Source organism: Chrysemys picta, chromosome 2, assembly GCF_011386835.1.
Source record: "Chrysemys picta bellii isolate R12L10 chromosome 2, ASM1138683v2, whole genome shotgun sequence".
Lineage (NCBI taxonomy): Eukaryota > Metazoa > Chordata > Testudines > Emydidae > Chrysemys > Chrysemys picta.
This window is the reverse complement of record NC_088792.1, coordinates 65645225-65667075: the sequence shown is the minus strand read 5'-3', so window position 1 is coordinate 65667075 and position 21851 is coordinate 65645225. Positions and strand designations below refer to the sequence as shown.

The 21851-nt window shown below is 49.9% G+C and overlaps 1 long non-coding RNA gene across 1 annotated transcript; it reads left to right on the top strand.

The window, feature by feature from the left end:
* Nucleotides 1–52: 52 nt before the first annotated feature.
* Nucleotides 53–18000, top strand: LOC122174799 (uncharacterized). The gene is made up of 5 exons (XR_006177121.2): nt 53–250; nt 5576–5698; nt 6587–8859; nt 11105–12490; nt 13570–18000. It is a non-coding gene; the product is annotated as an uncharacterized LOC122174799 (long non-coding RNA).
* The last annotated feature ends 3851 nt before the right edge of the window (nt 18001–21851 follow it).

Below are 21851 nucleotides of genomic sequence, written 5' to 3'. Positions count from 1 at the left end.
GCGAGGGCTCGCTTGGCGGGCACGTGGGTGGGGAAGCACACAGGGGAGGCCGTGGAGCAATTGCTGAGCGCTGCTGGGGAGGCGGGAAGGAGGACAGTGATCTGCGCTGGAGGCGGATGGGGTCTGCTGGGCACCGGCGTCTGCGGCTGCACAGTCTGACACGCCATCCTGCGGCGGCTGCAGCAGCACAGCTGTGCTTCCTGGGGGGGTCACAACAGGTGCCTCTGGCTGGGTTTCTTGTGTGAATCAGGTAGGGTGACCGCACAGCCGGATATTAGGGGCGTTGTCTAATACATGCAACTATACCCCTTCTCCCCCCCCCAAAAAAAAGTGTCCTGATTTGTCACTCTTGCTATCTGGTCACCTGATCTGATTTAGCATAAAGCAAAGTTCAGTACTGGTGAGCTCTGTGCAAGCCAAAAGCTTGTCTTTCTCACCAACGGAAGTTGGGCCACTAAAAGATATTACCTCACCCACCTTCTTTTTAAAACAACCCCTTGATATTATTCTGCACTCCACTCTGGTTGCCTAACCACCCATTTGAGGATCCTGCTTCTTGTCTGCAAAGCCGTAAATAGGCTAGAGCAGTCGTTCTTAACCTTTACTGCAGCTTGCACCCCTTTGGTTCTCAAAATATGTTCTTGCGCCCCTTATCAAAAAGCGTTGAAGTAGTTCAGTTCTTTAAACCTAGATATATTTTTAGTTTGTATATTACAGTAATCGTTACAAAATGTACAGTGTTAATAAATACATAGGTTTGGTGAAACAAAGTAGTTGTACTTACGTGCCTGTGCTTAATTTGTGTTTTTAGTGATTTACCTTCTAAAAAAAATTGGCATGTCTCGCACCCCCAGAAAGGGCATCTTGCACCCCAGGTTAAGAACCATGGGGCTAGAGCCTAGTTACGTGAGGGTATGTGAAAATGCAATTAGACACCCATGACTGATGCTGTTGCAGCAGATGTTTTCAAGGGGACAATAAGGCTGATGGACCCCAGATTGGGGACAGGTACTCTCAGTTGTGGAATTTATTGCCTCCATGAATTTACAACCTCTGGAGCCTGAGTTTTGTCATCTTAAGGGCATCATGCAAGGCTTATCTCCTTCAGCTAGCCTTTTGCAGGAGAAAAGTTGTGAAATGGCCAGTTACGTGCCCTAGGTAGAGGTCACCTATATTTTATTTCTGGTGAGTTAGGCCCATTTGGGGGCTTAGAAGTACATGGGACCACAACAGACTGGCAACCATACAGTGTACCAGACTGCACCAGGCCAGGTTGTGACAAACAGAATTAAGGAACAAAAGATTTTCTATCTTAGATATAAAATAAATGACCCAAGACTGCAGATACCTTCATATGTAGAGTTTTCACTCAGGCATAGTAGCACTCTGAATCTCTCAAATGTATCAAGGCAGAACATCTTTTCTTCTAGGAGTCTAGCAAATCAAACTTCCCTTTATTCCCTCTACAAGAAAAGTTGGATTTTTTAAGTCTTTTATTTAAGAAAAAAAAAGTTAATTTAAGAGAGACATATCCAGCTCATTTAAATTTAAATATAGATTTTGGGAAGGAATGCATTCTGAATCCAGGATGGCAACAGTAGTGGCTGTCAGTGAGGAAAGGCAGAGGCAAGCTGCAAAAAACACATTTCAGGAATCTACCCCAATTGTTACCGTAGATGTTGTAGTCTAGCAACTTCTTTAAAAAGAGGGAGGGATAGCTCAGTGGTTTGTGCATTGGCTTGCTAAACCCAGGGTTGTGAGTTCAATCCTTGAGGAGGCCATTTAGGGAACTGGGGTAAAAAAATCTGTCTGGGGATTGGCCCTGCTTTGAGCAGGGGGTTGGACTAGATGACCTCCTGAGGTCCCTTCTAACCCTCATATTCTATGATTCTATTCTAAGGAAAACAATGAGTAAGGAATTCAGATGGGCCCATAAGCCAGTGATCAGCTAAGGCAGGGGTGGCCAACCTGTGGCTCCTGAGCTGCATGCGGCTCTTCAGAGGTTAATATGAGGCTCCTTACCCTGGATTCCGGAGCTGGAGCTATAGATGCTAACTTTCCGATGCTCAAGCCCAAGCCCTGCCCCCACTACACCCTTTATCTCAAAGCCCCTTCCCCTGAGCCTGCCATACCCTCGCTCCTCCCCCCAATAGGCTCCTGCACAGGTGAAACAGCTGATTGCGGGGAGAGGGGAGAGTAGGTGCTGATTGGTGGGGGCTGCTGGCAGGCAGGAGGCGCTGGGGAGCAGATGGGGGGCTGCTGGCATATTACTGTAGCTCTTTGGCAATGTACATTGGTAAATTCTGGCTCCTGCTCAGGTTGGCCGCCCCTGAGCTAAGGGGTGCGAAGTATAGTGTAGAGTCCAGGGACTTGGTAAATCATGCCCTGCTGTTCTCATGTCCTTTTGGAATGTTTTTCTTGTAAGGATATTAAAATAGCAACTACTTGCATCTTTAGTATTTTTTACCTAAATCACACACTGGATTGCTGTCTATTAGAGTTTACAATAGTTTATTGAAACATACGTGTAACATTGTGTGAAAATGCTGGGGGGAGGGAAGAGTTCTCAGGTGCAGTGCAGTAGCTTTACACCACATTCTAGTGCAGTGTAATCTCTCCCTAAAACCATCTTAACCAACCCACAGAGATCACCCCAGCGTAAGGGTGATCCTCCAGTGCTGACAACACAATACAGGGACTCTTACTCCACTCTCTTTCCCTACTACCATATCAGGGAATACAGGACATGGCCTGAGAACACCCATGTGTGATGTTGCACTCCATATGCTTTATGGAAATATGCTTATGAATATGACATAACTGGTATATGCTTTATGCTAAATACCCCTTATATGGTGTCATTAGAAAACTTGTAATTTACTAAGTGTGTTCATCCTATTAGTTTGCATGTGTTATTTCTATATCTGGAGTTAGGAGAATAAGATATACATTTGTATCACTAATGTAAACATATGAAGTGAAGGCCATTAAGGGTGCTCCAGAAAAAAACAGTTACCGTTTCCGTAACTGGTGTTCTTTGAGATGTGTTGCTCATGTCTATTCCACAATAGGTGTGCGTGTTTGCCACGTGCACCGGTGCTGGAAGTTTTTCCCCTAGCAGAACCCGTAGGGGGGAGCACCCCCCACAACCCCTGGAGTGGCGCCTGCCTGGCACGGTATAAGGGGAGCTGCGTGCTCCCCCCACCCTCAGTTCCTTCTTGCCAGACAACTCCGACAGAGGGGAAAGAGGGTGGGATGTGGAATAGACATGAGCAACACATCTCAAAGAACACTGGTCACGGAAAAGGTAACTGTTTTTTCTTCGTCGAGTGATTGCTCATGTGTAGTCCACAATAGGTGATTCTAAGCTATATCTGTTGGAGGTGGGTAGGAGTTCACAAGTTCCCAGGACGAAGGACAGCCCTGCTGAACCCGGCATCATCCCTGGTCTGGGGGACGATCGCATAGTGCGAGGTGAACGTGTGAACCGACGACCACGTGACGGCCTTACAAATGTCCTGGATGGGGACATGGGCCATGAAGGCAGCCAAAGAGGCCTGTGCCCGGGTCAAGTGTGCCCTCACAATGGGTAGTGGGGGAACGCCCGCCAGCTCATAACAGGAACGGATGCACGAAGTGATCCAATTGGAAAGCCGCATAGTGTAAATCGGCTGGCCCCTCGCGCACTCAGCCGAGGTGACAAACAGTTGCGAGGACTTTCTGAACAGCTTAGTCCACTCAAGGTAGAAAGCCAGAGCCAGCCGCATGTCGAGCGTGCGGAAGCGGCGTTCCTCACTGGATGCGTGAGGCTTGGGGCAGAGGACCGGTAGAAAAATGTCCTGACTCACGTGGTAGGCGGAGACCACCTTCGGGGTGTGGGCGGAGGTGGACCTTGTCCTTATGAAAGACCGTGTATGGCAGTTCGGAGGTCAAGGCCCTGAGCTCCGAGACTCACCTGGCCAATGTGATAGTAACCAGGATGGCCACCTTCCATGAGAGGTGAGACCAGGAGCATGTGGCCAGTGCTTCAAACGGGGGCCCGTGAGACGAGCCAACACCAGGTTTAGATCCCACTGTGGAACCAGAGGTCTAGAATACGGGAAAGACAGTCTAGACCCTTAAGGAACTGGCCAATCACAGCATGAGAAAACAACATGTGTCCTTGCACCGGCGGATGGAAGGCCAATATGGCCGCCAGGTGCACCTTGACGGATGAGGGCGCCAGGCCCTGGGCCCTCAGGTGGAGGTAATCAAGGATAAGCTGGATCGGGGCGGTCACCGGGAAGACACCCTGGTCTGTCGCCCACCTAGAAAACCGGGATCACTTCGCCAAATAAGTGCAGCAAGTGGAGGGCCGTCTACTTTCAAGGAGGACACGCTGAACTTGCTCTGAGCACGTCCTTTCCTCTCCACCTAACCATTGAGCAGCCACGCCGTAAGGTGAAGAGCCGCTAGGTTGTGGTGGAGGAGGTGGCCTGGTCATGTGAGAGCAGGTCCGGGCGGAGCGGCAATGGCCACGGCGGAGCTACCGCCTGGCCCGTGAGGGTCCCGTACCAATACTGTCTGGGCCACGCCGGGGCAATCAGGAGGACTTGGCCCTTGTCCAGCAGGGTCCTGGAGAAGATCAAGTCGATTAGAGGGAAGGGGGGGAAGGTGTAGAGAAGCCGGCCTGACCAAGACCGGAGATAGCGCCCCTTCCCAGCCCCTCCCCCCCAGACCAGAACTCCAGCATCGCTGGTTCTTCCGAGTCGCGAATGGGTCCACCTGGGGAGTTCCCCATCTTCGGAAGAGCCAGTGGGCCTCTTCCAAGTGGAGGAACCACTCGTGTTGCGAGGAGAAGTCTCTGCTCAAGCGATCTGCCCTCTCGTTGCGGGCGCCCGGTAAGTGGAAGGCCTTCAGGTGGATGTCGTGAGCTATACAGAAGTCCCACAGCCTGAGGGCTTCGAGGCAGAGGAGTGGGCCCCGCCTTGCCTGTTGATATAGAACATCAAGGCCATGTTGTCTCTGAGGACCCTGACTACCTTGCCCTCCAAGTGAGAGCGGAAGGCCATATGCGCCAGCCGCACCGCCCTGAGCTCCTTGACGTCTTTATGTGTAGGGTCAGGTCCTGAGCCAGCCACAGGCCTTGGGTCTGAAAGCCCCTCACATGGGCCCCCCAACCCAGGTCTGACGCATCGGACACCAGCTCCAGCAACGGGAACCTGTCCCTGAACGGGACCCCTTGGAGCATGTTGTTCGGGGTGGACCACCATCGCAGGGAGGTAATCAGAGCGTCCGGCATGGTGAGGACCTTGTCCATCCTGTCTATGGCCTGGGAGAAATTCGAGCCAACCAGAGCTGGAGGGGCCTCATCCTGAGTCTGGCATGATGGACCATGTACATGCACACCGACATATGACCCAAGAGCTGCAGGCAAACCCTGGCTGTTGTCACTGGGAACCGAGCCGATGAGACATTTCAGGGTCTTGAACCCGTCTGGCGGGAGGGAGGCCCTGGCCGACACTGCATCCAGGAGCGCCCCGATAAATTCTATGCATTGGACCGGGACTAAGGTGGACTTGGTGTTGTTTACCAGTAGGCACACGGTGGTGCCCGTGGACAGAAGGAGTGCCATGTGATCCCTCACCTGCGACCAGGAGGTGCCCTTGACAAGCCAATCGTCCAGATAGGGAAATACCTGTACCTCCCGTCATGTGAGGTAGGCCACTACCACCGACATGCATTTTGTAAACATTCTGGGGGCAGTGGACAGCCCAAACGGGGAGGACCGTAAATTGGTAGTGATTCTGTCCCACCACAAAACGGAGGAAGTGCCTGTGCCCCTCGAATATGTGGATGTGGAAGTATGCATCCTGTAGATCGAGGGCAGTGTACCAGTCCCCGGGATCCAGGGAGGGATGATGGAGGCCAGGGAGACCATGCAGAACTTGAGCTTCACCATGTGCTGGTTCAGACCCCGTAGGTCCAGTATGGGCCTGAGACCCCCTTTGGCCTTCAGAATAAGGAAATAGCGGGAGTAGTATCCCTTGCCCATGAACTCCTCAGGCACCGCCTCTATCGCTCCTAGTTCTAGGAGCCGCCCCACTTCCTGCTCGAGCAAAGCTTCCTGCGAGGGGTCCCCCAGGAGGGACGGGGGCGGGGGGTGGTTGGGCAGGGAGGAGGTAAACTGGAGGGTGTAACCCCGGGAGATGGTGTTGAGGACCCATCGGTCTGAAGTGAGCCGAGACCATTCCAGAAGGAAAGCACACAACCGGTTGGAGAAGGGAAGCTTTATTGGGGTTGGATCCCTGATGAGGACTGGCAGATTGCCCCTGAGCATCCCGTCAAAATCGCCTTTTCTCCACCTGCTTGCCCTCGGAGGGTCCAGGCTGAGGGGCAGGCCAAGACTGCCTGTAAGGGCATCTCTTATAGTCCCATTGCTTCTTATGGGCGGCCTTGTACTTCGGGAGGGCGGCCGGGGTCGGAATCTGCTGCGGCTTGAACTTAGGTTTTACCGGAGCCGGGATATAGAGACTCAGGGTCTGGAGGGTCGTGCGGGAGTCCTTCATGCCATACAGCCTTGTATCTGTTTCCTCTGCGAACAAAGCTTTCCCATCAAACGGGAGATCCTACATGGAAGATTGCGCCTCGCTGGAGAGCCCGGAGAGCAGGAGTCATGATACCCATCTCATGGACACCGCAGAAGCCATTGAACGTGTGGCCATGTCCGCAGCATCAGAGGCAACCTGCAGGGAAGCCCGAGCTGCTGTTGCCCCCTTCCTCCACCAGCGCCCTGAACTCCCTCTTATCGTGCTCTTGGAGGGAGACCTCCAATTTAGGCAGGGAGCCCCACAGATTAAATTCGTACCGACCCAAGAGGGCCTGATGGTTTGCCACTCGTAACTGGAAGCTCGACGACGAATACATTTTTCTTCTGAAAGAGGCCAGCCTCCTTTTGTTCTTTGGGTTCAGTGCTGGCTGACCCTGTCGTTCCCTGTGGTTCACCGACTCGACCACCAGGGAGTTGGGCGCCGGGTGGGTATATAGATATTCATGCCCTTCAGTGGGTACAAAGTACTTGCGTTGTGCCTTTTTTGATATAGGGGCCAACAAGGCTGGTGTTTGGCACTGGGCATTTGAAATTTTAACCATCCCTTCATGGAGCGGCAAGGCCACCCTACCCGGTGCTGATGGGGACAACACGTTGAACAGGGAGTCCGAGGGCTCCTCCATCTCCTCTGCCTGGAGGTGGAGGCTTGCTGCCACCCTCTTTAAGAGTTCTTGGTGGGCCCTGAAGTCCTCCTGCGGGATGGAGGGAGGCGGGGCCGCAATCGCCTCCTCCGGGCAGGGCAAAGTGGCCGGTGCAGTGCTTTGAGTGTCAGCTGGCACTGGAGGATCCACCACCTGGTGGGACTCCGGGCACGGTACCGAGGACGAGCGTCCCACCAACTCCTTTGTTGGGAGTCTGGAGAGGGAGGCCGATGGTGCTTCCGAAGCTCCAGCCACCAAGCGAGCTCCCACTGGGGGCTGCGCCGGAGGCCACGGTGCCCGCTGGTACCACTGGGCTGGCCACGATGCTCGGTGCCACTGCACCTGCTATGGCACTGCCGGGGCCGGCTGCCCAGGTTGGCCGGTCTGGCCCGTCGAAGGACGGCTACGAATGGAGACAAGGCTGGTGTAGGATCCGCTGCTGTCTCTCGACCGGGAGGAGCGGCAGTGCCGGGATTTGCGACGGTCATGGGACCGCGAACTTGACATGGAGGACCGGTACCGACGGTAATAGCTACTCCACGAACGGCCTCAATGGGCGGACCTGCGACGGCGAGGCGCCGGTGATCGACGTCCGGGGCTGTGGTGGCTTGGCGGAGACTTGGAGCAGGAGCCCGAGTGGGAACGGCGTAGACGACCGTGCCATGACCGACTGCGGTACCCTCTCCGGGACGAGGACCGATGACGACATCCACCACGGTCCCGTCGATATCCACTCTCTGAGGAGGACCGGTGCCGCAAGTCCCGGATGGACGGAACCCAGCCTGAAAGTCTGTTCAGTGTCTAGGACGATCTACGTGGACTCTGCCCCAAGTGGTCGCTGGGCGGTGATCGGCATCGGGAACGCTCCCTCGATCAAGACCGGTACTGAGCTGGGGGCGACTGCAGAGATCCCAGCGGCAGCTTGCCTCTGAAGCATGGGGCCGACCTCGGCGGTGCTCTGGGCACCGGCATGGACAAGACGTCCCGGGCCGCTTGGAGGGCTTTGGGCATGGACGGCATCCGGAGAGGCCTGTTCCGAAAGGGCCGGGCTACTTCGCTCTATGTGAGTAGGAGGCCTAGGGCCCGGTGGGGATCGGGGTCAGCGCTGACTCCATTAGAATGGCTTGGAGCCTAATGTCCCTCTCTCTTTTGGTCCGAGGCTTAAACAATTTGCAAATCTTGCACCTCTCGCTGATATGGGTTTCTCCCAAGCAGCGCAGACAGTTTGTGTTGGGGTCACTTCTTGGCATAGAACGCCAACAAGAACTGCATGACTTAAATCCTGGGGCTTGGGGCATGCCCCGGTCCAGGCTCACTGACTAACTAAACTAACTAACTACAGGTACTAAACGAACTAACAGTCCTGGAGACGAGCTACAGCAAAGCTGGAGCAGAGCACTTCCGATGCACCTTCACTGGCAGCAAGAAGGAACTGAGGGTGGGGGGAGCGCGCAGCTCCACTTAAACCGCACCAGGCAGGCGCCACTCCAGGGGTCTGTCACTGTGAGGTGCTTACATTTGGACATATATGTTTACATTTGGACATATATGTATTAGTGATGCTGTTTTAATATTATGATATGCAGTGGTGTTGTTGCTGTATCGGTCCCAGGATTTTGGTGGGACAAGGTGGGTGAGGTAATATATTTATTGAACCAACTTCTGTTGCTGAGAGAGACAGGCTTTTGAGCCTTACACAGAGCTCTCCTGGTTTGGGAAAGGTATTCAGAGTGTCACAGCTAAATACGAGGAGGAACAGGTTGTTTAGCATAAGGCATTAGCTAGGGTTACCATATTTAACAAATAAAAAAAGAGGACCCTTCACGGGGCCCTGGCCCCACCCATTTCCCACCCCCAGCCCCGCCCCTAACTCCGCCCTCCTCCCTCCCACTCCCAGCCACACGAAAAGGGCTGCCCGAGTGCTACCGGCTTCACGGTTTGCCGGGCAGCCCCCAGACCCTGCGCCCCCGGCCGGCGCTTGCCCAGCGCAGCTGGAGCCCGGGAGGGGAAGCGCCCAGCCAGGGGCGCAGGGTCTGGAGGCTGCCCGGCAAACCGTGAAGCCGGTAGCACTTGGGCTTCAGGCAGCCCCTATGCCTCTGGACCCTGCGCCCCCAGCCGGGCACTTCCCCTCCCGGGCTCTGGCGGCGCAGGGTCCAGAGGCATGGGGGCTGCCCGAAGCCCGTAGCACTCAGCTCTTAAACAGAGCCGAAGAGTCAGGGGAGGAGCACAGCCGCCGCGGCTGGAGGCTCTGCTCCTCCCCTGACTCTTCAGCTCTGTTTAAGAGCCGAGCTGCCCGAGCGCTACCGGCTTCGGGCAGCCCCCTTGCCTCCGGACCCTGCGCCGCCGGAGCCTGGGAGGGGAAGTCCCCGGCCGGCGGCTGGGGTCCGGAAGCAAGGGGGCTGCCTGAAGCCCATAGCGCTCGGGTAGCTCGGCTCTTAAACAGAGCCGAAGAGTCAGGGGAGGAGCAGAGCAGCCGCGGGAGGGGAAGTGCCTGGCCGGCATTTTCCCGGACATGTTCGGCTTTTTGGCAATTCCCCCCGGACGGGGGTTTGATTGCCGAAAAGCCGGACATGTCCGGGAAAAACCGGACGTATGGTAACCCTACCGTTAGCACATATCTACGTCCCTTCGTTTTCAGTTTAAACCAGTTTTTACCAAAAAATTCCTGGGTTTTACAAAAAGTATTATTCATTTTTTTCTGATTTTCACCCTACTTTTGTATCATTCAAATATATAAAAAATAACTTGTTTTATTAAGAAAATATAATACCTTGCATGAGATATATGTATTATGATAATACATTAGTCTGTGTTTATATGCAAAGCTGCCTGTTGAAGTAAGGCTATGTATTAGTTTAGAAGATACACACTATAAACAAACAGGCAGGCACACAAGCTCTGAAGTGCGTGTGCTTCTGAATGTACTGATGAATTTCACGCCCACCACGTACACATTTCAAGCTGTTTGCAGATAACAGTTTAAAGATTTGACACACTAAAATGGGAAGAAAACATATTAGAACATGTATTAGAATATGTTTCAGAACATAAGGAAGTATTCAAAAGTTTTTAAAAAAAATAAAAACAGGAGAAAAGGATGAAGTTGAGTGTATGCGCTGCAAATGGTGTGGCCCAATTATTAAATGTAAATATTTATGGGCTAATAGTTCTAAGTCTACAACAGTAAACTGTTTGTTTATTCAAATGAAAAGTTCTATTTGGGGATTAGAGATATATTGTTTTTTAAACTCAGAGGTGACATTGTGTTTTGAGTTCTGTTTTAGTTCTGCAGCAAACCACACTGATGAACAGAATTCAAAGCATTAATCTACTGAATACTTTTTCCCTCTGTCTTTACATCCACCAATATAAACCCCAATATTTACCCAGAAAAAAATTAATAGTTTTTTGCCCTGATTTTCACCTGTTTTTGTTTTTGCGGTAATAAACACCGATAAATTCCCAGGAAAAATTAAATAAAATAAAAACTGAAAATGAAGGGCCCTACACATATCTCATGGGACCATTAAAGGTGAAGTGGCCCGCTAACACTTCTCCAGTCATAGGGGACAGAGGGAAAAAAAAGCTGGTGGGGTTTTTAGTGATTCTGCTTCAGTTTGCAGTAGCATTAGCAAGCAAGCTTCAGCACTGCTGCACAGCCCAGGCACTGGGATGTGGTGTGGACACCTTGGCCTTCAATGGGTTCTGCATGCTATTGTCTTGATTGTCTCACCAGCAATGTGCAAAAGTGCTGCATCTTTGTCTGCCCACTCGTTACAACCTTTTGCCCCAATGGACAAAATGGCCAACAAGGATGAGAGAGTGTGACTAGTTGTGCATGACCTAGTACCACTTTAAACATCTCTTTGTGCAGGTCTCCTATAGCTCGGCCATCAGACTCAACAGAGACTCCATCACTGAAGGCAAGAGATGAGTTGTGAATGTAATTCTGAATATAGGGAGGCCTGGGATCCTTTGATTTCTTATTTAGTGTTTATATAAAATATTATCTCATCTTTCCAGTAAGACATTGAATTGGAACAAGTTCTAGGGGGGAACTATGTTGTATGGCCTCAGACAATAGAAAGTAGATGGTTATTATTAATTTGAATGACATTAGGTCAGGCACTGTGCAAACTCTTAGGGACAGATGTGAACAAAGGTGACTTCATTGTGATTACTTATGGAGCAACATACTATCCAGAATGAGTAAAGGTATGAGAATCTGGGCCATAGCAAGAGACACTCCCTGCCCCAAAGACCTTTCAGTGGATGTAAACAGTGTAATACCCAGCTTGTGTTTACATCAGCCTTTTTTTCTGAAAAATTTGCTGTTATTGCTAAAGCTGATGCAGTGTTAGCAATGATGGGAACACTAGGCAGGATTCTGGCTGGCTGCTGGCATTTTAAATCACTGCATCCTCTAATCCTGCTCAGTGCAGATTTATATGATATGATGGTGTAGTGGGGCAGCTGCCCTACCCCCATGTGAGTGGGGGCTAGAGTAGGCCAGAGAGGCTGCGCAGGCAGCCGCCAATGAAAAAAGGGCTTACTGGGGGCCAATCAGAGCCAAGATTAGAGACAGCCAATCAGGGCTCGGCTTGGCCCTATATAAAGGATGTCCAGGAAGAGCAGCAGGCAGTCTGTCCCAGACCTTCATGGGGGAAGGTCTGTCTCCAGAGCAGGAGACCAGCACCTTGGACAGAGTAGTGCTGGGCAGGCTCAGGGGGAGTACAGTCGGGCTCTAGCCCAATACCTGCCATACTGAGGGCCCTGAGAGAAAGGGCCTAGAGGGTGTGAGGGGCCAGAGGGGAAGTGGCCCAGGGACAGTTGGACAAGGGGAGAGAAGGAGGGCAGGGAGGCTGCCACTAGAGGGTCCCTGGGTCGGGACCCAGAGTAGCGAGTGGGCCTGGGTCCCCCTTTCCCCTTGTACTGCACCTGGCCATGCAGTAGGGTGGCTGAGACAAACTGCAACTGGCCCTTGAGACAAGGGGCTAGACTTTAGAGGTTGCGGTTGGCCACTGAGGCCAGTGTGAGGACTGCTGAACAGCCCCCTCACCCCCCCGCCCCCCCGAAGGGGGTGAGGATGGACTAAGGGCACTGCCGGAGGGCAGTGGCTCGAAAAGGATGCCGCGAGCTGGTGAGTGACGCGGGCTCAGATGCCAACCGAGGGCAAGACGACAGACGGGACACCACCAGGAAGGGGTGCTCCACTGGACAGAGCTAATTCCCAGAGACAACCAGCAGGAGGCGCCAGGTGGTGAGTCCCAACCCCATCACAAATGGTAAAAGCACCGATATTCACCAGCATCTTGTCTACATGAGGGCTCCCAACTTTGCCATGTACTAGGGAACTTTTAGTGCAGGCCAGTAGCACAGTCCACATGGGTCAGTTAGTGTACAACACCTTAATGTGGAATAAAATTTACACCCCTCTGGTATGGACTAAAGCACTGTGTAGACAAGCCCTAACACTGGGCAGGGACACATAGTTACGTACACTAGCTATATGCACAATTTTCAGGTTTCAAGTCAATTTTTTAATATGGCTTAAATAAACCAGAAATCTCCTTGAGACTGGTAATCCCCTACTGGCCACTTGTGAGTCATTTGGTCTGATTTTCTGCCCTTGCAGTAGATTATTCTGGCAATGGTAGTTTCAGTTTGGTGATTCAAGCCTGTAGTAAAAAGTCTGCCGGCATAGCTATGTCAATTACAAGTATGAAAAATCACACCCGTAACCGGTGTAGCTGTGCCAGCAAAAGCCCCAGGTAGATGCCGTTATATCGGCAAAAAAGTCTTTTGCCAGCTTAGATTATTTCATTCAGGGAATTGGTATAAGCTATACTGGGTAAATGAAGCTGGAATTAGCTGTATCTCCACTAAGCAGTTTTGCTGGTATAGTCTAAGGCATGGTCTACACTTAAAAGTTTTACCAGTATAACTATGTTGGTTGGCAGTGACTTTTTTTTTTTTAAACTGATACAGTTATATTGGTAAATGCCCTAATGTGGACGCAGATATATTGGTATAAAGGTGACTTTTCAATATAGTTATTCCCCTTCCCATACAGGAGTAGCTACAGGAGTATAAAGCACCTGTATACTGCTATATCTGTAGCCACACTAGGGGTTTTGTACCCTTTTAACCATACCAGTGTAGTTAATGCGGTACAACTTTCCAATGTAGACATATAATCACTTCTTTCCTGAAGTGGTTAAAATCTCTTAGAACTTAAGACACTTAAAGAAAAGTGTTTTTCACTTGCAGCAATTGTTCTTCAAGTACTACTTTCAGTATTTACATGTTTTAATGTAATTTATTTTATTCCTCCTTCAGATTTTTATATTCTGTCTCTCATTTTGAATTGGAACTATGCACTACATCTTGCTATAAGGACAGGGATTGCAGACATTTTCCAGATGGAACAGAGGTTGGAAAACATTAAGACTAACTCAGATGACTGTATGAAGTGAGCTACAGAATGTACTTGTGAACTATACAAACTTTCCTATAGGACTATTTTGCTCTTTCATACTCGTATGCTATAAAACAGGGGTGGCCAACCTGTGGCTCTTCAGAAGTTAATATGCGGCTCCTTGTATAGGCCCTAACTCCGAGGCTGGAGCTACAGGCGCCAACTTTCCAATGTGCTCGGGAGGGGGGGGGTGTGATCACAGCTCAACCCCTGGCTCTGCCACAGGCCCCGCCCGCACTCTACCCCTTCCCGCCCCCTCCCCTGAGCCTGTCGTGCCCTTGCTCCTACCCTCCAGAGCCTCCTGCATGCCATGAGACAGCTGATCGGGAGGTGCTGATCAGCAGGACTACAGATGTATTACTGTGGCTCTTTGGCAATGTACATTGGTAAATTCTGGCTCCTTCTCAGGCTAAGATTGGCCACCCCTGCAATAAGAGGACCTGGGCCAAATCATTCCCTCATTACAAAATACAGGGTTCATGGAGGGTACAGTGTTTGTGGAGTGGATCTCCAGGATCTCCTTGATGAGTTTCCTCAACAAGGGGGGTTGGGTGGGGTTTGGATAGCATTCTGCTTTCAAACCTCATGGATTTCGAGGGATCTCCAGGTAAACACACGTGACCAGTTTATCCTACAGCTTTTGCCATTGCTACTATCCTGCACTGGTGGTGAATTGTGCATCCTGTTTTTGCCAGTGTAGACCACACATGCCTATTTGCAACTTTTGGCTGGTGGTTCCAACTTTATATTCTGTTCTTCAGCCACCACCAGCTCAGGCTTTTGGCTAGCTGTGGATGAGTGGGGGCCATTGGCTCAACCTGTATTCCTTCCTTCTCCTGCCAGCCAATCAGGCTGCCCTCAACTCTTTCATGATCTCCAGTGAGAGACTCAGAGGAGGTTGGAGGAAGAGCTCAGAGTAGGAACCACTGACCTATGCCAAGGAAGGGAGCCATGAGCTCATCAGCAAAAGTAGGAGGAGCTGCTGCAGCTGCTAAGTAAGGGGCCCCGCCTAGCCAATGTGGGTTCACAGGCGGGAAATGGTGGTGGGAAGGACTGAGGGGGCTGGAGGGGAAAAAAACTGAGGGTTAGGGGGAAGGACTAAGGCCCAGATGCTCAATGGTATTTAGTCACCTAACTCCCATTAATGTGAGGTAGGTGCTTAAATATCTTGCAGATTTAGGCGTAATAGAGAGGAAGAAGAGGGGGACTTAATGGACTGTAGGGAGGGATAGAAGTGGAGGAGAGGAAATTAATGCAGTTGGAGTTAAGCAGAAGACAACTGTATTTGTGGGCAAGTTTTGCATGGGGAATACTTGCAGCAATATTTAAAGTTTGCATAAAGGAAGCAACTGTTCTTCAAATATCACTATTTTTGTCAGACTTTTTGTACCAATGACAGATTTTGTATAGACACAACTGCCTAAAACAGTGTCTACACAAAGATTTTTGTGACATTCTCTCATAAGTGTAGCCCCAGCAGTCATAGAAATGCTGTAGACCAGCTGGTGGTGTTTTTAACCACCCCTTTTCCAACCCACTATGTGAAGGGCTTGTCTACATGGGGAAATTGACCAGCAAAGCTATAGCAGAATAATTATAATTACTCCACTCAGAGTGACCTGAAGAAGAGCTCTGTGTAAGCTCAAAAGCTTGTCTCTTTCACTAGCTGAAGTTGGTTCAATAAAATATTTTACCTCACCCACCTTGTCTCTCTACTATACTGGGACAAGCACAGCTACAACAACACTGCATCTACTCAGAGTGGTTATTCTGGAAAAGGTCACTTTTATTCAGGAATAAAATAATATCAGCAAAGATATCACTATGCTGGTCATTTTCCCCATGTAGAAAAGGCCTAAGTATCACAGTGGTTAAAATGTCACTGTTGTCAGGTGTGATGGCTGGGTGCTGAGTGGTGTTGGTGGAGGTCAGACTCAATGATCTGTTGGTCCCTTCTAGCCTTCAACTCTGACTCATTAGCACCTTGCCTGTACTGTCATTGTCCCTTCAATTGTGTTTTATCAGCGTGAATCCCATTCACCTGAAAAATGCCACATTGGTGCCTGGTTGATCACTTTACAGGATCTCGCTCATATGCACCAGTTCGTATATGGGCAAGCTGTACTTTTGACCTTGCCCTCAATAACAAACACACACAGAATAACATATATTAAATAAAAACCAAAATGAAAAAAACTCTCCTGTAAAATTTTGCCCTTGAAGAGAGAGAGGGAATCATATATGACAAATATTAATCTATTGTTCTGTTTTTGTACCGTGCCTAGCACAATAGGGTCTTGCTCCGAGACTCTGACTCCTAGGCACTATAGTAAGTAATACAAAAAAAAAAATAGTAGTCACACTGCTTAATGCATTTCTGGAAAGCCTGCAGATATGGTCATCAGTGGTATAAGAATCTGAATAGAAAAGAATGTAGTAGTTTGTTTAACTCAAAGGAAACCTTGTCAAATGCTTTTTATTATTTATTACTGTTCAATAGCTGAAAACACTTTCCCTCACCAATTTTGTCCTTTGCGTTTGGCAAATAGTGATTTATGTTGTTTTGTTTTTAGTTAAACAAGCAGGACACATTTGGTTTATTCCATGTGTCCTACTAATATATATATTTTTATCCTATTTTCAGACATATACAAAAATAGAAGGAAGGAACTGAAAGCAGTTGGATAATATTGCTAACCACAAAGTAACTAATTCCATCAAACTGTTCTGATAGATAATCTCATATCTAAAATTGCCAGAGGCATGAAGCTGTTGGCCTTGGTTTGTCCTTGTGTGCGTTTGTGACTGGGGGAGGGTTTTGAATAGGACAGAGGACAAACAAGTTTTTAAGATTCACAGTCACTAGGAATTCTAATGACACAAATGCACCTGACTCAAATTACTTTTTCAAGTGAAACATCATGTATGTTTAAACAGTAACCCAAAACTTGCAGTCTTAAAGCTGACCTGGTTTAGAAATAAAAGTGTTTGTGTGTTTGTGGCCTGTTTTGTTTGCCTTATTTTTTTTAAGAGCATGAAAGGGGGGGTTGTTTTGGTTTTTAAAATCTGCTTGGTTTTATTACATTAAGAATTGTGATCTTATGTACCCTATTATTCTTGGATTATTCCATGGAAGTCTTGATAACTAGTAGGAATATGAACCACTACTTTGAAGAGAAGAAACTGAGCAATGGAGAGAGGAAAGATTGTTTAATGAAAAAATGGGTGATCACAAAATCAAGTTAACTCAAACAGCAGACAAACACTTTGGGAAAGATTCAATATCCCTACCTCCTCCACTGAGAGCTATGAAAGCTCCAACTCCAGCTCTCTGGTACTCCACAGAGCTCTCCAGCAAAGAGGGAAGATGAGCGATGATATTCTCTGTTTGTTTTTGCAGATCACTTTTAACAAAACCACACACACAAATACTGAGTTGAATTGTATAGATTTCTTGGTTCAAAAGTTGTGACCATAGTTTGTTAAAGTGGTGGCTTCGGTGTGGTCAATTCAGTGCCATAAAAGGTGGTGTGGAGGATGCAGGACATAAACTCATGTTGTAACTGACTGGCTGTTGAGTTGGCAGTAGCGTCCTTAATCCTCCAACAGGGTCTGGATGCCCCCCTACTTCTCCAATCCCCAGTGTGAGGGAGCATGACCCTAAACCCTAGAGCCAGCCCCAGCTCCGAGACCCCTGGAGGCCCTGTGCAGTTCTAGCACTGCCAGGTTTATCCTTATCCCAGTCCTGCATCCAGCACAAAGCATAAGACTCTGCCCAGCCCCGTTCACTGAGGCCTTCCCATAATTGGGGAATGGGGCTTAAGGAAATGGTAGGCAGCAGCAGGGGAGGGTTTGGATGTGGAAATGGGGGGCTTTAGGGAGTGGAGAAAAGGGGTGGGGGAGGGTTTTGGCAGGGCGATGTTTTACTGGGGGCATTTACTGGGAGGGTTGTGCAACAGGAGACTGTGGCAGGAGGAGGGTTTGGATCATGAGCAGCACATAGCATAGGCTGGGGAAGGCTGTGCTCCCCAAACAGCCCCACGTGGCTCCGCCCATGTTCCACCCCAAGGCCCCCTCCTGCTGGCCTCTAGTTGCCCCAAACCGCAGCCCAGGCAGGCTGCCTCCTCTTCCAGGAACCTTACTGGGTGGAGCTGGGGCTACGACTTGGGGTGGCGCTGTGGCCACACCACCTGGCACTCTGGGGGGGGGAGGGGCGCATCACCCACCCACCTGGCGCTCCAGGGTTGGAGGTGCTCAGGTGGCCCAGGGCTGGGGGGACGCCTGGTGGCTGGAGGGCGGGGGGAGGAGCCTTCTGGGCTTCGGCAGGGGAAGAGGGGGCAAGGGGAGCAGGGCCTCAGATGGAACAGGTGAGCCGAGGTGGGGACTAGTCCTCCCCGTGCCCAGGGTTCACACACCACCCATGATTTGGGTTTATCTGGGGCCTGGGAGGGAGTTGGGGTGTGTAGAATAAATATGAAATTAAAGAATTAGAGTTAGCTTAAGTTCGGTTAAGGAAATATATATGTATTGTAAAGAAAGGCCTTGACTAGCAAGTAGAAGGAAGGTCTTGAAAATAACAAGTGTAAGGCCAGAAGGAATAAAATAGGGAGGATGTCAGGTTCAAAGAGGAAGTTTCTAAAAGAAGGCCTCTGACCAATAGAGGTAACTGCAGATGATTTTAAATAAACAAAGAGAATCCGTCTTAAAATGAGCCACCATGCATAGGCACCGACTAGGAGGGTGCTTTGAGGCTGGAGCACCCACGTGGAAAAAATGGTGGGTGCTGAGCACCCACTGGCAGCACCATATCCCCCCTCTCCGAGTGCCTCCTGCCTGCCGGCAGCCCTGCCGATCAGTGCCTTCCCCTCCATCCCCATGCCTCCTGCCCACCGCAATTAACTGTTTCGTGGCATGCAAGAGGCTCGGGGGGGGGGGGAGGGAGGAGCAAGGATGCGGTGCGCTTGGGGGGGGGCGGAAGGGAGTGGGGACTTGGGAGAAGGGGTAGAGTGGGGCAGAGCCAGAGGTCAAGCACTCCCCGGCAGATTGGAAAGTCAGCGCCTGTGCCCACATGGACCTTCCCAACCCCCACACCAGCGTTAAAGCCAATGTGAACCCACATGCAATGGAAAAACAAACAGCAAGAAGGAGGGGAGGAAAGGCCTTGGGAAGAAAGGAGATTGTAAATCTTATCTGGATTAAGACTGGAAATAAAGGCGAACTCAAATTGTTTTTTAGCTGAGGTCAGAATGACATGACTTGTTTGCTGAAGAGTGTAAAAAAGTAAACTCCTAGAGGCTTCATTGCTAATATTTGCCTGATCACACTGGGGCCAACAAATATGGGTCTAAGCACCCCGGGGTTAGCCCATGTGTAAGTATCTTGATAAAATGCTTATAAATGTTTTGTAACATGTAGTAAATTGCTTATTGTTTAAGCTTTTTAGGGATGTTTAGAACAATTGTATAAGTCCTTTACATTAAAAGAACAGGAGTACTTGTGGCACCTTAGAGACTAACCAATTTATTAGAGCATAAGCTTTCGTGGACTACAGCCCACTTCTTCGGATGCATACAGAGCAGTATGCATCCGAAGAAGTGGGCTGTAGTCCACGAAAGCTTATGCTCTAATAAATTGGTTAGTCTCTAAGGTGCCACAAGTACTCCTGTTCTTTTTGCGGATACAGACTAACACGGCTGCTACTCTGAAACCTGTCCTTTACATTAGTGTTTGGTGGTTCCCCATATTAATAATTTCAAATATTAATAATTCCAACTGGGTGTGTTTATTTGGGGATGAGGTAGCAGGGGGCTGGATGGGTTTAAACAGGAGCTGGGAGTTGTGTGGGGCTGTGGGAAGAGGGTTGAGACAAGGTGGGTGGGAACTGTGGGAAGGGTGGGTGCAGGGTTGGGTGGGAAGCTGTGGGAGGGGCTGGGAGCCACAGGGAGCTGTGTGTTGGTACTGGTGGCCACAGCTGGCTATGGCAGTGCCTGGCTCCCTCCTCCACAGACATTCCCCCTCTCCTCTCCTCCATCTACCTCATTTGCTCACTTGATGGCCCCAACCCCAACTTCACTTGAAAGCACCTGGGAAGGATGTATTGCTGGCCTGCTGGACCAGGGATGGGGCTGGCTTGCTGGGAGCTGTCTGCTCTCAGGACAGCCTCTGTCCATAGCTCCATATTGGGCCCTGCAGACTCACCTCGCTGCCCGTCACCAGGCTCCAGTAACTCTCCCCCCTCATCTTGCTGCTGGGCAGCTAGGAGACTCAGTGCCAAACCGGCCCCAATGCTGCGAGCGGCAGGGCTTTGCCTCCTGAGCTGGCCTGTGCGTGCGGGTGGTAAGGTAGCTCAGATTGGCATGGGGCTGAGATCCCTCTAGCCCTAGCTATCTGCCACCTATGAGGAGCTCCCTGGAGAATTATGATGAAGGGGCAGTCAGGCCTAATTTGAGTGAGTGCTGTTGCAAAAAAGTTGCAGTGTGTGTTGAAAGTTGTGGTTTCCACAACAATATCGTGGCCAGTGATTTTCTTACAGTCTTATTTATCTATCAGTCACAAATATAAGTAAACAAACAGCAAGTGAAAATGATAAAGCTATAAAATATATTCACTTCAATTCAATTTTCACTTTTGTGACAATAACAAAGCCAGACTATTATCATGTAAAATAATGTCTGTTAATCAAATTTGTGTGGTTTAGGTGATATTTAATTTGTCCAGAAGTTTCTTATTACATCACCAAATAAATAGCTTCTACGTTCGTATTGTGCAGAACTTTAGATCAGTGCTTTGGCTATTTTTGTTCAAAAAAAAAGGACAGGAGCTCCTCCTCTACCTCCCAGTCCTCCTTCCTCCCTATGGCCCCAGCCCCCACTGGTTCTCCTACCTCTGGTTCCCTGTAGTAGACATCCAATAGTCCAAGGACAGGGAGAATAGGCAGCTGGGCCTATTCCCTACTGGGCTCTTCATGGGCCATCTTCTTGGTGGGAGTGTTAGGAAAGATATGAACTCAGTCCATATTCCCTTACTAAACAAACATTGAACAACAGGATTTCTTGAGGATACAGTTTCACATGGAGTGACTGAAAGTGGCATTCCAATGAACTGGCGTCTCAGCAGAGGAAAACATGCATGGATCTTGAAGATAATATGAGAGAGTGGTGCATCATTTGCCTCACACCACAGTCCTGATGTCTTCAGGGATAGTCAGAGTAAGAAAGAATAAGAACAAGCCACCAGCAGTCTGGTGTTCTGTCAGGGAGCCCAAAGGCCCATGCTACCACATGCAGGGCTGGCGCTTCCACTAGGTGACCCTAGGCAGTCGCCTAGGGCGGCAGGATTTGGGGGGCAGCATTTTGCCGCTCTCGGTGGAAATTTGGCGGCGGGTCCTTCACTTGCTCCGGGACCTGCCACCGAAGTGCCCCGAAGACACGGAGCGGAAGGACCCCTGCCGCCGAATGCTCAGAGGAGGAGCCTAGGGCGGCAAAAACCCTGGCGCTGCTCCTGACCACATGTATTTGTCCTTTGTTTCCTTTTTTCCTTTAAGGCAGTGGAGCCAATGGAATTTGAAGAAAATTCTGCTGAGATGTTGCCCTCAATCTGCAGAATTTTGTGATGATTAATCTTACCTCACAAACCTTCACAAAAGAGCTGCTTTTGTTTTACAGATGCATTTCTAAATGAAGATCTCTTCAACATGGCGGGTTACCCCGATTTTCCACTACAGGGTTTCTTGCACTTTCTCTGGAACTGGACACTGTCAGAGACAGGATACTGGGCTAGATGGACAACTGGTCTGATCTAATATGGCACTTCTTACCACCCTATGTTATCCACCTCACTAGTGCCTAGCTAAGTACTGTTGCTAAGACAAGCTTTCACTGTCCCGGGACAGAAAACTCAGGTGGGTGTCAGAGTCTCCAGGATTATTGTGGAGAGAACACACGGGGAGCCTAGAGTAGGGAACAGACGTCGGGGGAAAGTTTTTCTGAGGCGAGATCCAAGAAAACAGGAAGACTTGTTGAGGTGATATGCTCATCCCAGACTCAGTGTGATTCCTGGGAGGGGTGGAATTGAGAAGAACATGCAGGCTTACTGACCAGGTTGCTGTGGGAAGCTGTAACTGGGACAGAGAGACAGGAAATGC